This window comes from Oryzias latipes, chromosome 2 (genome assembly GCF_002234675.1).
Source record: "Oryzias latipes chromosome 2, ASM223467v1".
Taxonomy (NCBI): Eukaryota; Metazoa; Chordata; class Actinopteri; order Beloniformes; family Adrianichthyidae; genus Oryzias; species Oryzias latipes.
Window position 1 is genome coordinate 8069994 of NC_019860.2, and position 12674 is coordinate 8082667.

Consider the following 12674-nt stretch of genomic DNA (forward strand, 5'->3'; position numbering starts at 1 on the left):
GCTTTTTTTTTCTCAGCCTTGCAGAAGAAGCTGTTCTTTGCTTGCTGCAGTTTTCATGTCTCCTCATTGCGAGAGACAGACGTTACTCAAAACAACAGAAGCCGAAGAGAGCAAAGAGCTGGAAAAAAATCTGTATTTTCTCAAAAATAAACCGTCTAAAACACAAATTCTAATTAATTTATAAAATTGATTTATCGCCCTGCCTTACCACTAATAATCAGTTTCGGCCCCGAAAAATCATACCGGTCGATCTCTAGTGTGAATGAGTTCGTTTGTGAACAGACCCAACCCCTTTTGACCAACATCTATATTTGGAAGTAATATTGATCAATTTTACCCCCTCCAACCCACTTTTCCCCACCTCTAACGTCCTTCGCTCTCCTTCTCTTTTCCAACTGGTCCAACAAGAAATGTATAGAAATACAATAAACAAAAATAAACTTTAGCAACTTCCACTAGAATATGTAGGTCTAAACAACTTGAACCGGAAGTGGCGTTGCTTTCTGATTTATCACAACATACTCGATGTTTCAGGCTGAGATTGTGTTTAATCAGTGTATTGTGTTTAAACTGCAAAGCCCCTTTACTATCGGCAAACTTTGTGTTCCCCGCAGTTCTGGGCTAGCTGCGGCAGTATTCGATATTCATTTAGTTCGACTGCTTATAGTACCTCAGCCAGCTGAATTCTTTCAGCCAGTCTTCTCGAAAATGGTCAGTGCTTTTTTCGCCACACCAACCTCTTACTCTGCATCATCATCCGATGGTGAGACTGTAGACTCTGGCACTGGTACACTATGGAATCGATTCTGTAGCATAATTAAATATAAAAGTCAAAAGCAGAAATGCTTTTTCATTTTCAAAATTAAGCTGCATTTTTTGACTCAAAATTAAAATGAAAAGTCAATCCTTCAAAATGCTTTTTCATTTTATACTTAAAAACCACTTACTCTGTGTCATAATTAAAATGAAAATGCAAAGAGGGGATTGCATTTTCATTGTCACATCCACCCTGCGAACATTGTCGCAATATTCATTTCGAAAAAGCATTTCCATTGCTATCTCTGTGTGTCCGCCTGCCAAGAGACACAGAAACACCAGGAGCAGTGTAGCTTTGTGTTAGCGGCAGGGAAGAGGGCTTTGCGGTGGTTGTGGTCCTCCTTCGGACGCACCGCGGACAAGCTTTTTTTCTTCGGACCGGCAGCCGTCTTCGCATAGCGGAGCGCAAAGCTCCGATCGCAGAAGGCGGAAATGCTGCTACGATCTGAGAAACCATCATATGAATGTGTTTCCAGTGGTGTCTAGAACTGCTTTTGACTTTTATTTTTGATTGTGCTACAGAATCGCTTCCATAGTACACTAGCCGCAGGTCGGAAGAACGAATAAATAGTTCGCTTGCTCATAGCTCAGACGCACGTACAAATCCGGTTGTGATCATGATGTCTGCCTCCGTTTCCTTCCCAGAGATGTTTACGCCCGCTGGATTATCTCCCCCTCGAAGCATTTTAACCACTTACAGTGACCGTTCCCTATTCTTCTCACACGCATTTGCCGCCTCAGGCATCCCTCAATGAGAGTGTGTGCTCGCGTCTCATGAGTATGTGTGCGAGTGTGTGTGTGTTTGCGTGCGTGTGCGCTCACGTCTCATTGATCATTTTATTGCTCATTTCATTGATCATTGACGTGCCCCTTCCACGTTTAATGTATAAAAAAAAATCGGAGGGTGGGGGAGGCAAATTTACTGGTAGCACATGTGCGACTGGGTGTAAAATTCAGTCGCGCACTCTCAAATTTTGGTCGCAGTCTGGAGCCCTGCTAATATCAATTAATGGACTCCTGAGGTGGCCTGTGAAACGCTCACATGTAGCATCAGATGCCACGGAGAACCTCTGAGAATCTGTTTAGGTAGAGTATCGATCGTTTGAAAAAGAAATTTGGTCATTTTTGTTTTATTTAATTAAGTAGAAAAGTGCAAGATTCTTGTTTGCTTTACTGAAATACTGTACATGACAGGCGTTCAATACGGCAATTGATCGGTAAGTCATGAAGAATGTGAGAGGATATTGTAGGCCATCAGAGATGACCAAAAAAAACAAAAAAAAGATAAAATAAAGATATTATTGTTCAAAGTGCTATCAACCAATCATCCTCCTCACTATTAAGTACATCATTTGATTGGCATGCAGAGCAACCAATCAAACATTTCCATAAGGGGTCGACCAGTTATGGCCTAGGCTTATTATGAAGACGAATATTTGTTCTTTTGACTTATGAGGGTCAACCATTTTTTAATCGGGCTGTGCTGTTCCCCTGCCAGAATTTGTTTCCCCAGTCTCTTTCATCGTTGATTTGTTTCGTAACAATCATATTTTGCCCCAAAAAGTGAGAAAAAAAATAATAAAATAAAAAACAAACAAAAAAACTGGGTGTTTCTGATATACTTTATTTTGCAGCTTTTGGGGACTTTATTGTCATATTTGCATTGTTTTCCACATATTCTATGCAAAACGACAGATTTTGTGTAAAAAAATAACTTTTTTTAAAGCTAATTTAAATGAAAGAAACACAATTTACTTACACTTATTTAAGTAACTTTGTTATGGAAGTATTAAACATGACAAACCCTCACAAGAATAAAGTATATCGTAGACATCCATTTTCTTTTTACTCTATTTGGTCGATTGCTACTAAATAAATCAACGCAACCAGAAGTCATGTCACGACAGGGGAAACATTTTCTAGCACAACAACACGGTTCGATATTAAAGTGGTTATTTTGGCTGAGGTGTAGCCACACCCCTCTGTCTCCAGCATTGATCTGATTGGTTCTGCAAACCACACATTCAGTTGTCACCATACTAGCTGTGACTTTAAACATGCCCATGCAAATGTCTGTTGACGCCGTTCATATAGTGTTAAACCATGAATGGTAGTGCTTTCACAGCTGAGAAAAAAACATCATGGACGTCTCAAATGCGCAGTGGCGGGGATGACTTCACATTGATTTCCCATCAGGCTTTTATTTACACTCTACCACCCAACTACCCCTGGCTGCAGCCTGCAGAATTGCACAACATAGTGGAATGCTGAAACGCTGAGGAATGTGAACATGCTGTGGAATGTTAACCCCGCCCATGCTGAGCCCGTCTTCTTCTTTGGTTTCACAAGTTTCCATGTGCAATATTGCCACCTACCGGTTTTTAAGTAGCTTTTCCTTACCGTGAAGGGGGGGTCTAAGGGCAGGAATATCAGTTTAGATTAATCTGTTTTGTTAAAGTTTAGTATTAATCCTAATGCATTCTTTGTATTAATGATCGCTTTTTCATTGTATGTTTACCTTACAATTAATTCTCAATGAAGCCCATTGAGACGTCTGCAATTCGAATTGGCGCTAAATAAAAAGAAAATATTTAATTGAATTAGAGAATTTATACAGTGATTGCTGTCTTCTTATGCCTTTTACAAGTTTCCATGTGCATGTTTTAGGGAGGTAATAAATTTTGTCTGGCCTCACGGACTCAAAAAAATAACTCATTGGATGAACTCAATTTAATTGTGGGCAGGATTTCCATCCAATAAATATAAGTAACCCCACCTCAAAGAAAATTCTTCCATGTAACGAAATATAATTGAGGAAAGTTTTCACTTTTGAAAAGTCGAAGGATTTGAAGGACCAAAAGTCATACCAGGCATTAGACGAAGGAGTTGAACATTTTAATAGTTGAATGGTTAAAATAGGTGAAAAATTGTAGCCATAAGACGGCAAAAAGAATAAATAAAGAGAAACAGGAAAACAGCATTTAACAGCATGCCCCTTACTTGAACTCAATTATTTTGGATTACAGTAAACCCTTGTTTTTCGCGGGGGTTACGTTCCAAAAAGACCTTGTGACAGGCAAAATCCGTGAAGTAGAAACCTTTATTTTTTTAAACTATTATTATACAATTAAATACTCTATTATACATTGAAAAGAAAGAACAAACCACTTTACAGGCTCAAGCATTTGTTTCACAAATAAAAGTACTTTAGAAACCTTTTTTTCAACAAATAACTCTGTACTGTAATAATAATAATTTTAATGAATGTGAACAGAAGGCTTCAAATCGCGGAGATTAGCCCCGCCCACCGCGACCCGAGTATTGGATTAAACGGGAGAAAATTTAAAATGATTATGAAAAAAATACAAAGTACAGTGGGACAAATAGTGACTCAGGTGTATTTCACTGCTCTACAGACTGAGCCGCTGCATCCTGACTCCGCTCTGCAGTGTTTTCTATTTTGAAGCCCGTGGTGCAGCTGTGTTTGTTCGGGAGAAGAGCATAGTGATTGGCAGTTGTTGTCGCTCTTTTTTCTGCTTTGCAAAAAGATCCTTATACACCGACATGCCACCATCAAGAGAATTTGCACGTAGTAATGAAAATTTGGCACGCTGATTTAAGTACGTGCACATATTAAACTGCAACGTTATTGAGGCACAGGTAGAGAAGAAGCGGAGTGACTTTTTAGCCAATCAGAATGCAGAACACAATGCACGATGCAAATCCGTGAAGTAGCGAAACCGTGAAAAGTAAACCGCGTTATAGCGAGGGATCACTGTACTGGAGTTATAGGGGAAACTATTAATACATTTTGTTTTAGGTCAATTAAATGTAGATACATTCTTTTAAAATAAATATTTTTAAATAAAACAAACAGAAATTTATTGTGTTACATGAAAGAGGGGCTTGAATCATTATTTTGAGTGAAAAAAACATTGTACCATTCAAATTTTCCTCCCTCTGGTCTCTTTCTTCCTCATACAATTACCAATGACACAAAATGTGCTCCACTGATTCTTCCCCTTTCCTGCAATCACAACTGCTGTGATGAATGTGAATCAAATGCACGGGCTCAGCGTGGGCGGGGTTCACATTCCTCAGCGTTCCAGCATTCCACTACGTTGAGCCATTCTGCAGGCTGCAGCCAGGGCTTACTCCTACCACCAACAACCCCAAGCTAACATTAGCAGTGAAACCAAAACGGCAGCAACATTTGAGCTATCCAGCAGCACAGTTTGGATCCAGAGCAGCTCAGACGAGGAAAACAAAGACGTTCATGGATCTATTTGTCTGCAGGTGGATGCAGTGAACAAACCTGCAATGTGTAGCTGAAGCTGCGGGTTCCAGCTGCTATCCAGCAGTCTGCGGTGACGACAGAGCTCCTCCTCGTTCTGGACGATGGTTCCTTCAGCAGCAGAAAGTTGTTCTCTGACAGAACCTTCCTGAGGTTCTGAAGACATGGTTCCTGCTCCGATCTTCAGCTCCAACTCCCACAAACACCGCCGTCCTCTTCACTGCAGCTCCGATCGATCATCTGCTAGTCTCACAATCACAGCAATCCACGTTGTCTTTCCGTTCAACACTTCTTCACTCATTTACGACACTTTGGAAAATGCTGAGAGTTCCCACACGAACCACGTATCGTCTTTTCTGTCCAAAAACCTCACAAACGTCCCAACAAAACACAGCTGTCCTCTAAACAAAGCTAACACTGCTCGCGCTGTTCTTGTTCTCTGTTCGTAAACAGTTTTATGATGCATTAGCGCCACCAGCTGGTCTGGAGCTCGAAGTGAAATGTTTTCCTTCTTCGCATAAACTGTCATAAACAGCAACTAATAGCCTAAAAATGGAATAAAAGATACATAAATTAAACATTTAACAATAAATTACACGAATTGTTGATAAAGAGTAAAAAACAACACAATTTTAAAAACTGGAGTTGTAATAAAACCTTTAAATGTAACTTGGAGTAAGTTTATGCAGCTTCCAACAGGTTCAAAGGAACAATGAAATCTGTGAGCAGAAACCTCAGTGTGAGGGAGGAGGAGGAGCTTTCACCTGGAATCAAACCACCACCCAGTGGCGGTTTTTGATATGGGCGATGTGGGCGGTCGCCCAGGGCGGCACTTCATAGGGGGCGGCATTTGCCGTGCCTGAGGCGTTACACCTAATGTGCTACATACTATATTCAAAGAGGAAGCTTGGAGCTTTTAATTTGAAATTGCTTCAGCAGCCAACACTTAATGCTTTTTATTTGACGCATCAGACTCTTAAGAATGTCTTCCTCCTATTTGCTCTTCACACTTATGGTGCAAAAAAAAAAAAAGAATACCACAGAGTGAAACAACGTAAAACAGGCACATGAAAAGGAATTAGGCAGAACAAACACCCGTGCTCAACCCAATTTCGAAAAAAGCAGGCAATGGAGATTATTTCCCACAATTCTTTGCTCCGACACAGCAGACCCGATGCGCACGTGACCACCGCCCTCTGCTACAAGACGCTTTCGACCACACCTCTTTGCGGTAGTCTTTGGAACATAAGTCAAAAAACTCGAGAGGGGAGCGCAACTCGCCAGTGGCTGGCTGAATCACACTAACAGGTGATTGGGAGTCTTTTTCTATCTGACAATCAACTCTGGGCCGCAGCTGCGCCTCCCGTCATAGAGACGGAGCCGCGTGTGTCAGAGGGAAGGGAAGGGGAGGGGGAGGGGGAATGAGATCAGACCATTTTTTTAGGATTGAGTTTTTTTGGAGGATTTCTGCTGTTGGTGTTGCACAAATTTAGGGAAATGCCAAATATTTTCGGAGTAATCCCACTGATGAGTTCTAAGATTTAGTCTTTAATGTTTTATAAGACCTAAACATATTAATCACAATAAGTTTTATTTTTTAGATCTAATCCCTCTGATATGTTTCACAAAGACACACACAGGACGTCACACATTAAGAAATTATTGCTAAAAATGAAGCAGGAGTCCAGCTCTAAAAAAAAATTCTCTAAAAAATGATGAAAGAGCAAAAAAAATGGAATTATTTGATATAATTTCTTATTAATATTTCCAGGCTTTCTTTGCTTTTTGTCCTGCAGCATGTTCATATTTGTATAATTTTGACAGAATATATTTATATGGAGAACAAAATATTACAACTTATTTAAGGTTTAACTTGTGTTCCTGTTTTTATTCATATTTATGTTCAAAAAGTTCAGTTTAAAAGGTTTAAAAGTTTAGGTTTAGTGTGTTCAGTAAACATTTATCTTCTTCGGCCCATAACCTTAAGCGTGTTTTTAACTTAGGCCCCTGTGTGACTGAGTTTGACCCCCCTGTAATACGAGTCTAGAAAATCCATGCATTTTTTGAGTAAAATGGCTAAATAGAAGATAGGGAACACAACAGGATGTTGTCAAATTTTGTAAGTGTGCAGGGGGGGAGGGGGGGGGGCGCTGGTGGGGTTTCTCGCCCAGGGAGTAAGTTAGTGTAGAACCGCCACTGCCACCACCACTTCCATTAGTGTGACAGCAGCTTCTCCACAGGACGCTGCAGATCCATTGCGGTCCATTTCCATTTTCTGGATGAAGGTGAGAAGAAGCAGCTCTGAAGAGAAGGACTCATGAGGATGAGGAGGACCACACTGCAGCGCCTCCTGCTGAAGCATCAGAGAGGTCTGCAGGAGCTCTTTCCACCACCAGCAACAACCTGAACCAAGCAGGACCTACAAGAAGTTCAGCCACTAAACTTCCACAACTCTGTCATTTCCTTTCAGAAGCTCTGAGTTCCGTCTGAGTCTGCAGAGATGCTGAGCTCCTCAGCTGCTGCAGCTCCCACAGTCACATGGAGGTCTGCAGACAGCAGCTGCAGCAGGAAGTCCAGGGGCCTCATTTATAAAACTTTGCGTAGGATTTGCGTCGGAAGTGGCGTACGGATGAAACATAGGACGTGCGTACGCACAGAAATATTCGGATTTATAAAACCGTGCGCACGCACATCATACGCATCTTTCCCTTAATAAATCACAACCAATTCTAAATGCAGCGCAGCTTTTGCGGCGTCATGACACGTCCATAGTTGCCCATAAATAGTCCGTGAAACGCCCACAAATTAATATTCATGGCTTGCTAAATCATGACAAACACAGAGGGGAAATCAAAAAAACGTAACTTCATTCAATGTGAAGTAGAAGTTATCGTTGGCGAGGTGGAAAAGAGGAGAAAAGTGTTGTTTGGAGGGCACAGTGTGGGCATTACTAATGCCAAAAAGGCACGCGAGCGGCAAACGGTGGCAGACGCCGTAAATGCTGTAGCCTCACAACCTAGGACCATGGCTGAAATAAAAAAGAAATCAAAGAAATGATCGGACTTCAAAGTCGAGGCAAAAAAACATCTAGCGCTGCATCGGCAGAGTGTGTCCGCCACGGGCGGGGGGGGGGGGGGGGGGACACCGGAGCTGACCCCTCTTGATGAGAGACTGGCGGCTATTATTGGGGAATCCCTATTAAGTCCCCCTCATCGGCGTTCCTCTCCTCCTCCGTCACTCGGTGACTGAGGCGGAGGGGACGCCGACGCGCCAGATGCACCGGGTGACACAGGTAACAGAAATAATTAAAATGAATGCAGTCAAGTCACATGTATGCAGGCTACACAATTACAGATTATTAATATAGAACAATTTTATTTTAGTTGCTGGGTGTTCCAGCGGGGCCAGTGGTTACGATGCTGCAGCTGAGCAGCCGTCTGGATCCAGCGTCTCCACGGCACGCGGCTCTCAACCCTCCAGCAGTGGGCGTGTCCTCACCGATGCAGTCCTTGAAATGCAGAGGAAAGTCAGTAGTTCAATCAGAGAGGAGGCCAAGGAGTTGGGCGAAATCAAGACTGCCCTGACTGAAATAAACTGCACGATGAGGGAATTCTTAAATAAATAATATTTTCCACACCTCTTGTTGTTCTTTACAAGCGACGCATCACTTCCAAACGCTGGCGCACAGCAGCAGCAGCATTTGGCTCAAATGCGTGGGGATGGGGTTCAGGGTCGGGGCCAACACAGCAATCGGCGCCAGGGGGTAGGGGCACGTTTTTAAGCTGTGCCACATTGTGTAGCACAGCACATGCCGGCACGATTTGGCACACACTGTCACTTTCACGTGTTTCTTCCATCTGCCGACGGTGTCGCCGTTTCTCATTTCACCCGTTTTTGTGCGTACGCCTGGGTCAGAGCTTGCGTGGAGGACCGCACATTTTCCCGTCAAGTTTGCTTTTTATAAATCTCAACTATTGCGTAGAGAGTGGCGTACGCCTTCTTTTGTGCGTACGCAACGTTTATAAATGAGGCCCCCAGATGTTTGCAGCTGCTGCAGCTTTCAGCCTGGAGCTTCTTCAGATGAAACAGTGATGCTGGAAACAGCCTGGAGATGTTGTGAGTCCATCACAGGGTTTGGTCCAAAGCTCCAGTGCAGCCTCTCACCTCCTCCACCTTCCTCTTTGAGGCAGCTGAAGCTCCTCCTCTTCTTCAACTGGATGATGCTGTCGTCCACCTGCAGCTGGACTATGACATCATCACTGACCATGTGGCCTAATGGACAAGGCGTCTGACTTCGGATCAGAAGATTGAGGGTTCAAGTCCCTTCGTGGTCAGATCCAGAACTTCTGGAAGAAGAAAACAGTCTGTTCTGGTTTGGTTCTTTGGTTCACTTCTTAATCCAGGTCAGGAAACCTTTATTTTCTACTAAAATGTCAATCTCAGCATCATGGTTCCATTTCTCTGGAATTCAGATCATGAGAAGAAAAATCTGTTTCAACAGATAAAAACACAAACAGGTTTCTGAAGGAGGCAAATGCAGTTCCAAGGAATGACCAGCAGGAGGCTGGAATTTCCTACAGAACCTAAACCTAACATTTGACATCCTCTGTTTTCTGCAAATGTTTGAGTTTCTTTATTTCTCTTCTTCTGGCCACAGTCTGCAGTCTTCAGGTCTAAAACTTTGTGAAGCTCAGAGGGTCTGGAGTTGTGGAAGATCCTGAACCCATCAGAAGGAGCTGCTTTAAACTTTCTTTGAAACATCAGCTGAAGATCAGGGGGGTATTCCAGAAAGCAGGTTATGCTAGCTGCAATGGTAAGTTTGAGGCTAAGGGAGTTGATAACCTCAGCTTACGGTTCCAGAAATGGATGCATTTTTCAGGGTAGGTCAAGTTGCCGTAGCAACTCATGCTCTGAACATAACCTGGTCTGGAGCAGGTTTAGTTGAAGGTTAGTTTGTTTTGAGAGAGGTGAAGCAGCATGGCGTGTCTATTTGAAGATGATTTAGTCGCTGAAGAAGCTCAGATAATACTTTTTCCACCATGAGAGGGTGATAAGACCACTTATGGATGTTGGAAAGATAAACTTTTTTACTTTTATCTAACTTAATTATTTGCTCCAGTTAAGATAAATCATTTTGTTTTGTTAAGTCAGTTTAAAAATAACACACACGTTATCAGACAGTTATTTTCCTTTCATTCAAATTAATTCAATTAAGTAGGTGTAACTTTGGTGCTGCTGTTAGATCGGCACCGCAAGGGATTGTGGGATACCATTCCCTTTGCCTGTCTGGACGGATTTTTGTTTAAGTGTGGGTTTTTGACCAAATGTGTTTAGCTGTTTAGCTGTTTTACTGTGTTTTGCCGTGTTTTGTTGAGGTATTTTGTCCTAGTATGCTTAAGTTTCTGAACCATAAGTGAGAGGAAGGGAGAGGATGATGAGTTTATATAGCACCCCTACAAGGATGTGGTATAATGCCAGTGATGGGAATTTCGTAACCAGTTGTATACAAAGTGAGCATAGCATATAATTTTTTTATTTTTATAAAAATGAGAACATCTGCCGGCTCAAACTTAGACACATGAGAGTTCAAGAATTATTATTAATTACGATGGAAAAATATTAATTGAATTGGAGTAACATGACATTTAGTTAGATAAATATGTAAATTTGAGTTGTATAAACTATTATTGAGTTTTATAGACGTAAGAAATTAGGTTGAATACATTTAACTCAATTACTTGTTACCAATAGAAGTAATTCATTTAAGTTGGCAAAATTGGATAAGTTATATATATATATATATATATATATATATATATATATATATATATATATATATATATATATATATATATATATATATATGCGTCACAAGGAAAATGGAAATACGATCAGAAACTTGTGCGTTTAGTTTGTCTGTTCTATTTCTCCAAGAAGAAACTCTTTCTTTTGCTGATGCAGCCATATTACTTCTTTGATGAGCATATAATCTTCATACGTCGTTTCCATGGTGACTCTGTGTTGGAGTCTAATTAAAAAAATTAAAAAAGACAAAGTCCAAAAAGCTATCAGCATGTTTTTCTTGTGGGTGGAACAGGAAAGATATTGAGGGACAGCTGTACCTGAGCTGAAGTAACCCTTGTGCTATCCTAGGCACTTTAACATTGGGAGTTGGGTCATCTAGACCAGTGTTTTTCAACCTTTTCTGAGCCACGGCACACTTTAACCTTAAAAAAAATCCCGCGGCACACCAGCATCCAAAAATTTAAAAAAAGAAGGAGAAACTCATATTCTGTATTGATCTACAGCCCCTCCACAATCTCACATGCATTTTTGAGATAATTGTTGCAGAAAAAGCTGGAAACTGCAGCTGTTTTTTTCTAAAAGATTCAATAAAAGTTAAGTTAGAAGATTTAAAAATAGTTTGATGTGTGTTCGTTGGTTTCAAGACGTTTAACGACAGATCTCCTTGTGCCCTGTCACTCTCACAACCCAATGCATCATGGGAGATGTAGTGCATAAAACGGCCGGAGATCGGTTTTCGGAGCTTCATGGTTTTGTTCACTTGTTCCACGGTCTGATACCGGATTCTGTGGAAAGCTACAGCGCTAAAGACGAGCTTTAGCTGGTATTTTTGTTAGAACTGAGCGACTTTACGAGCTAAATCGGGACAAGGAAGTGAAGACTTTAACCACTTCTGATTGGTCAGACTGATGACATGTGATTAAGCCTTCAAGAATGATTGGTGGAGACAGTCAAAGGGACGGGACTTTTCCCAAATACAGCCGGAGCTGCAGCTGAATCGCGGTACGGTCATTCTTATCAAAATGTCTTTAATAAAATAAAATAAACGCAAAGAAAAAGTATTTTACGATCTTTTATATTCCTAACTCCTCAGTGTTTTATCAGGGCCTGTTTGGATGAACACAGAGCTGAAATCCTGGAGATGGGAAATGTTTTTAGATCAGTTAATGAGGGCAATCTCCCACGGCACACTAGTGTGCCGCGGCACACTGGTTGAAAAACACTGATCTAGACCCACTAGACAGTGCGCTGAACCTTTTTTCTTCAATGATTTGTGATCTTCACTGGTGTCCATGGATTACATGAAATCTTTCCACCTTTATCCACCTTTGTCATAGAAAAAATAACACATCAATGTAAGGGTGGGGTCATAGGATAGCACAAGGGATAACTTAGTTTTAAAATGAGCAAATATCGACTCACTGGATAAAGAAGAAAGGTGGAGACTGTAATGTTAGAATTGATAAGAAGAGGGCACTGGTATGTGGAGCCTGAAGGTATTGATGTGTAGAGACCACGAAGAAGAGTTGATGATTCACTGGAACTCATTGCTGGACATTTCAGGGGCCTGTTTCAGAAAGGAGGTTAAGTGTAAACTCTGAGTGTGTTAACCCTGAAATCAGGGAAACCCTGGGTTTTCCGTTTCAGAATGGGAGGTTTGTTAAACCAGAGAAAGCAGAGTAAGTCAAACCCGTTTCTGAAAGAGAGATAACTTATACTCGGAGTCAGTGTCCATGGTTACTTATGCTGTGAACCTAAC

At 41.4% G+C, this 12674-nt stretch overlaps 2 protein-coding genes and 1 non-coding gene across 7 annotated transcripts in view; 2 read left to right on the forward strand and 1 right to left on the reverse strand.

Annotated features, from left to right (window-relative positions):
* The window catches only part of LOC105357660 (NACHT, LRR and PYD domains-containing protein 12), a 243950-nt gene that overhangs the window by 137052 nt on the left and 94224 nt on the right, over positions 1-12674 (forward strand). The gene's annotated exons all lie outside the window — the stretch shown is intronic.
* LOC110013798 (gastrula zinc finger protein XlCGF28.1) overlaps positions 1-12674 on the reverse strand; it is a 989290-nt gene that overhangs the window by 6471 nt on the left and 970145 nt on the right. The window lies entirely within an intron of this gene.
* On the forward strand, positions 9372-9444 carry trnar-ucg. The gene has a single exon. It is a non-coding gene; the product is annotated as a tRNA-Arg (tRNA).